We start from the raw sequence: 6458 nt of genomic DNA on the forward strand, positions 1-6458 counted from the left end.
TATTCTTCCTTATAGGATAGGACTTGGTGAAGCCGAATCTCCGTAATTTCCCATTTAAGACGTTCACGGGAAAGCTGAAATAGGCATTTTGGGGTCCAAGGAAAAAAAGCTTATCTATTAAATGTAGATTACAGACTGTCAAGTTAAATAGCAATGTTGTAATTACTTTGTTTGGTTCTGTTTGGAATTGCTTTTGTTAGACCCGGGCTGCAATTAACGCATTGGAGCAGCCATTGTTCCTGCCTGCATTCCTTGGCTCTTTCGGAGTCGCTGGGAGCGGGGAAGCGCACAATCTCTTATTTGCATCTTTTTGAAAAGGAGTTACTTGAGCTAGCTTAAATTTTAGTTTATGTTTTTAATTTATCCGAAGGAGATGCTTCCGCTGCCTGTGTGCACGTTAGTAAGGCCGGGAAAAATGTAAACAGGCAGTGCTTGTGCTCATCCGTGTGCATTCGCTTTGTAGGTAGGTGCGCGCCGCTTGGTTGTAATAGTGATGACTCATGCAGATGTCACCACGACCAGCTGTAAATGAGTTTTTCAATACTTGTTAAGGTGTTTACTTTGTATCGGATCTCTAAAGACACCCCGTTACACCTGTCCAGGCAAAGGGTGCGGCAGGCTGCAGGGAGACGTCGGCTGGTGGAATCCTGCGTGAGTCCTCCCGAGCGTCTTCACAATTACTCTCCTTTTGTTCATGAGTGCTCTATTTTTTATGAGCTAGATTTGCTCATTATGTGGGAAGCCGCTGTTTAATCTACACTGAATAAGGTGATCTATATGATCCTAAAGTAAACAACAAATGCACTTGTAAAACCTTTTGTTTTTAACTAGTAACTATGACAGGGAGCCTTCAACTAGTCCTTGCTCGTGGTTTCAAATGAGCTGTTGATGCAATAGGTGCAGTTCTGGAGAATGTGTTTGGATTAACAAGGGTAATGGCAGAGCTGCAAAATATCCTCATTTGGTGGACTGAGAAAAAACCTACATTTTCTTCAGTCAAGAATTATCTTTTCATTGACCTGGCTCTGTCACCTGTGGAGTTGTTTCCTAAGCAGATGCCAGCTGATGCTGGGAAGGTGTCACAGTGTGCTGAGCAGGTCTGATGTTTGGGAGCTGTGTTTTGCTCTGCTGGGTTAATCAGTGACAAAGTAGTTGCATTTATTTGCTGACATGATGGTGGAACTTCAAGAGCAACTTCATGTTATTGGACTGTTTCGAAATTAAATTACTCTTTGGAAGGGCATTTCTATTGGTGTTTTAGGGCACCAAAGACACATTATTGGCTCTTAATAGCAAATGGAAGTTTAAATTGGCTACTGGAAAGCCTTTTGCTGGAACATTGCTTGAGTTTTCACTTTTGTTTGCTTTGTTTTATTTTTTCTTCCTTGGTTACTTTCAAAGAGAATGGAGTGTAAGGAAGGAGTAAGGATTACACTTTAAGTGTAGTTTAGCAACACATCTATGCTATGTATGAAAATTCTGTTTAACTTCAGAAAAGATATATTAAGCTGTCTAGACACTCTGCTCTTAGTTCAAAATTTAAGTACTCTTCTCCAGCTCCCCAATAATGGAAATAAAATGAAATATCACCTTATTTTTAGTTACTGGATTTAAGAATGGGATTTCAGCTGTAATAGAAACTGCAGCTAGCTGTGCTGTATCCATCCTGGACTAAGAGATTTGAGAAGGAAGCTTTGCCAGCTGGAACATGCATCAGTGTTATCTGCATGTGTGTTGTAACAGATGTTGAACAGAGACTACTTGTCAGAGGTACCTTGTAGGAACTTTTAAAGATGCTTGTTTGTTTCAGTACATTTTTCTTGCATCACGAACTTTTTCCATAAAGTCAACCACAAACTGCATTATTGGGGACTCCAGCTGAAACTTGTGGTGAATAGGAAATAGATTAAACACAGGTTTTCCCTTTTCTCTGGTTGCCAGCAGTGATGTCAGTAGTTTTAATGATCCTTACCTCAGCTCGCTGCTGTCCTCGCACTCTCTATTAAAACACTTGTCTTCTGCACTGTTTTGTGTGTTGTTAAGGAAATGCTGATGGCTGGAGTTATCCAGCAGATGACTTCATTTCCAAATAAGGTTCTTTCACCTTAAAGCACACTGCAATAGCTCACTGAGGAGAGAGGAGATTTAGATTGTTTTGTCAAAAAGTCAGGAAATACTCTTTTAAAGTCCAGCAAAGAATGTATGCTAAAACTGAGGATAGTGCTTTTGGCTGTGCATAAGGCACAAATAATGGATCCAAGGTTTATAGGTTGAGTGTATTTCCAGTGACCTCAGAGGAGCAGCTTTGCTCTCAGATTGTCTGTTTCCTACACATCTTTGTGCATTCAGACAGAACAGACACCACTGGACTGTAGCAGTAATGTGGGTTGTCATTCTCGGTTACTCAATTCATGGCTTGTTGAGAGAGATTGGTCAGAGGAGTTGGGTATGAAAGCCAATAATTGCAGTCAATAGTTTCAGATGGTCCTTAGCAAAGATCCTAGTTTTTTTTTTTCCCTTCCCAAAATTAAAAGGAAATAATAGCTACCAATTTTTAGGAAAGGGTGACAGACAGATTTGCATGTTGTGCTGCTGAGGATTTGGAGGTGTAAGTACAAGCTTGAAACTTCTCCATGCCCCTGTGTCCTGTCATACCTGCAGCTGATGTTTGTATGAAGCGTTCAGGCTCCTGTGATTTTTCACTCTTTTTGCACATTTGCAGCGCTATAATGTACAACCATTTGGGTTTCTGTAACTGTGGGTTTCTTCAGTTTTTTTTTCTTAGTGAATTCCTCTAGGAAGTGTTTTGTTTTTCCATTAGACTTGTTACCCTCTCTCTTCCTCTGCTCTTCTGACTTTGGAATGCAGGAATAAATGCCCTGCAGTAGTGGTTGAGATGACTTCTTGGCCGTATTGATGGAATTGGATGGGATGGGCCATTTTGTTCAATACATGATGTATTTGAGTTTAGATGACCTGAATACTGGTGAAGAGGCGTAGAACTTGGCCCTGATACTGCAAATCATGTATTATTTATGCTCTTAAAATCTCTTAGCAGAATCAAATCTGGCCATGTAGAAAAGCTGTTTCTTGAGGTCCTTCCACTTGCCCTGTCAGTGCAGGGCAGGTTGGACCTTTGGTCCTTGCTGGGAGCACCCAGCTGTTCCTCTGGCCCTGCTGGATGGGAGCTGGGTGTGGAACACCCACCTTGGATATGCAGCACACACATGATGCACACTTTGCTCCTCCATTTAAACAAGCCATTTCTCTTTTGTTGCTTGTCTTTATTAATAAAGTATGGCATTACTGGCTAATTTTAGGTCAAATGTAGTTGAAAGCTGACAGCTATGTGAAGCTGTGTACAGATATTTGGGTAGGAACATTCCAGTAGATTGCAATGTGAGTGCAGAAGAAAGTTGAAAGTAAATAAGAGATCTGTGAGATAATTCTCCAGGGAGTTTTCACAGCATACCACACATCATTTGCAGGGATAGGCTTTCCTTTCACTTGAAGGACCACACAAAGTAAATTTTGTTTCTTGTGCAATTAAAGAATATAGGACAGGAGGTCTTTTCAGTTTTTTCACTTCAACGTGTCTATGGGAAGCCTTTATTTGTACCTGTCTTTTCAGGAGCACAGTTAATATTGAACAGAGAAATATACACACTTTTATGTAAAATATGAGTCTTGCTTCAGCAGATTTTAGCAAAACTATTGAAATGTAAATGCTGGGAGTCCTCTAACCCCTGTTAAAAGGCAAATTGTATTCATTTCAGTGCTGCGTGGTTCGGTTCCCAGTGGGTCTGGCTGTGTGTCAGTGGTGTGCAGAGAGGAGCTGGGACTGTGGTGTGGGAGGCCCAGGGGTGCTGGGCAGTGGGGGACACCCGGGCTGTGTGTGTGGCCAGCCAGTGCCACAGGGCCTCAGGAGCAGTGGGAGGCAGCCCTGGTGCCCCAGCGTGTGACCTCAGCTCTGTCCCCCAGCAGGGACCGTGATCCTCACAAGGGCTGGAGCAGCTGCCAGCAGGACACAAGGCCATCCAGCCCCGAGTGCATCCTGCTGGGCACTGCCTTGCTCCTCATCAGGCCTGGGACGGACAACCTGCCTGGGGAGAACCAGCAGAAAGGCAGAGTCCAGAGGACTTGCTGACCCAGCCTGGTGCACTGTGCGCTGGGTCAGGGAGGCTGCAGCAGATGAGGAGAACTGGGGGGACAGGGTCAAAGGCAGCTTCTGGCATTCATTCCCCTCTAAACCTATGCTGTGCATTATCAGGGTTGCAGGACCTTGTTATTCATGCAGCTCTCTCTCAGAGGGAAGCAGAATGTAGATAAATTTATGGGCTTTACCAGGATTTTCTACGTACAATTTTTTTTAGAACTTGTATGTCAAATAGAGAGTGGTAATGCTGCACCCTAAATGCTCCGTTCCTTGGTCATCCTTCCCAGGCCAGCCATGGTGGTTGCAGGTGGCCAGGAAGGCGTCTTGTAGGGTCTGACATGCAGTGAAGCTTTCTTGTAGCTGGTAAAAATGCCAACAGCAGGCTGGTGTTTGGAGCTTTCCTTTCTCTTGTTACAGGAGCTTGTCAGAGTTAATCAGTATGGACACTTAAATTGTTTCTGCTTAGGTGAATCTCTTGCAAGTTTTAAATGTGTTTCTGACTGCTTTGAATTTTATTGCCAACATCTGTTTTAAATGCTTTTGGGATTCACATGCTTGAGTACAGTTCAACTGTGTATGCCATAATTTTTCAAGGTGCTAACACTTTCAGTTTGAGTGATAACTCTTCTAAAGAGAAGGAAAAAAAAGGAGGGGCAGGGAGGTAATTGCAGAAAGTTTTAAAGTGCTCGTGATGCTAATTTTCTTTCTCTTTCAATTTCAGAATGATGACCTACACAACCTCAACAAATCCTTCTTTTAAACTCATGGGTATCAAGACTATAAATGTTTCATGCTATCACAACTAGGACCTCACCTCCTCCTCCTCTTCCTCTGTAAATGGGTACGATGCATCCAGTTCAGTTTGTTTACTTTACACAAACCTCAGGAGTTGTTGACTGAGCTGCACATCCTGTGTTGTGCCAAGCAGAAGCACTGTGACACCTGGACAAGTCTCTTACTTCATCCTCTACCATAAGGACTTAGCTGGCCACATGAACTGATGTGCCCACCACTACATCATGGTGAGAATGGGTATTTTACTAGCACATTTACACAACTTCATTTGCTGCTGAAAACCTGTATGACAAATCATCATTGTAAATTATTACATACAAGACTTAATGTTGGTTGAAGAGTATTAAATATTTAACATAGGTTTTGATTTATACATGTACTTTTTTAATTAAAATGTAACTTTTCCTACAGCACATCTTTTTTGATGTGGAACTGAGGTATACTATATTCTGTTGTAAACAGAGTGGGGAACCTGCTTAAAACAAGGCTTCTAAGAATAGAGTAGGGTACTATTCTTGTTTTAAGATTGTAATTCAGAAAATAATATAATACGAGTCATTGGTCCCTGGGCCTTGATTGTACAGTCATATTTACTGATGCTATCAGTTGTAAGATAACCCTGATGTTGAGCTGAATTCTTTCCAAAAGAAAAATAATTTTGTACTCCTTGTAAAATAATGGTCTGTATTAACTGCAATGAAGACAAACATTACTATACATGGGTATTTACAAGTGTCAACTTGAATTCATCAATTGCACAGTAACTGACAAAAAAATCAGAAAAAAGAAATCAAAGTCTTCCATTGTATATATTGTAAAAAAGAAAAACAAACAAAAACCAACAGGAAACCATGAAGCAAAATGGAAACAAAAAAGGGTGAACTTTTAAAATTGACTCTTTCCCTGGAATGAAAATGTGGGTGTTTGTAAATTCTGGAAATCTCTTTCTATATGTAATAAACTAGATACTGTTTTATCTGCTGTAGTGGGTTTTGGGTCATTTTTATTTTCTTGGTAAGCTGCCTCAAATACCTAAAATTGTCCCACCATGTTTCTGTGACATTTCCATTGGTTGTCATTGAGAATGGCTGTGGACCACTGTAGCTTAAGAATGAAGAGAAGTGGAATTAGGTGGAGTAGGGAGTACGCTTCCTCACCTTGTTTCAGTTTTCTGGAGACCTTTCAGGATACAGCTCTCCTTCCACTGAATTCAGGGGAAGGGTTCACAGCATGTAAAATCACTTGGAAGCCATAGCAAGACTTCAGCATAAAGTGTAAAAAGCATGACTCAGATGATTGTCTGGAAATCAGTGCAAGAGGTACGACAAGGAAGAATTCTTCTGTGACTCTCCTCTGCTTTACACTGATTCTATGCAGATGAAAATTCTTTTCTGCATAGCATTTGTAGAGTCTTAATTCTTTTGGGGACTGGAAAAATACTGAGATCATGGATTTTCAAGTAAAACGTTGTTGAAGTGATAATTGAATTTGAAGCCATGTCAGGTCC

General features: G+C 41.3%; 1 protein-coding gene across 1 annotated transcript in view; it reads left to right on the top strand.

Annotated features, from left to right (window-relative positions):
• Positions 1-5932, top strand: part of IRS1 (insulin receptor substrate 1) — a 47353-nt gene extending 41421 nt beyond the window's left edge. The window contains exon 2 of the mRNA XM_053951999.1: positions 4878-5932. The gene's annotated coding sequence lies outside the window, so the exon portion shown is untranslated. The remainder of the gene's footprint in view (positions 1-4877) is intronic.
• Positions 5933-6458: the final 526 nt, after the last annotated feature.

The sequence above is a fragment of the Vidua chalybeata genome, chromosome 10, assembly GCF_026979565.1.
Source record: "Vidua chalybeata isolate OUT-0048 chromosome 10, bVidCha1 merged haplotype, whole genome shotgun sequence".
NCBI lineage: Eukaryota > Metazoa > Chordata > Aves > Passeriformes > Viduidae > Vidua > Vidua chalybeata.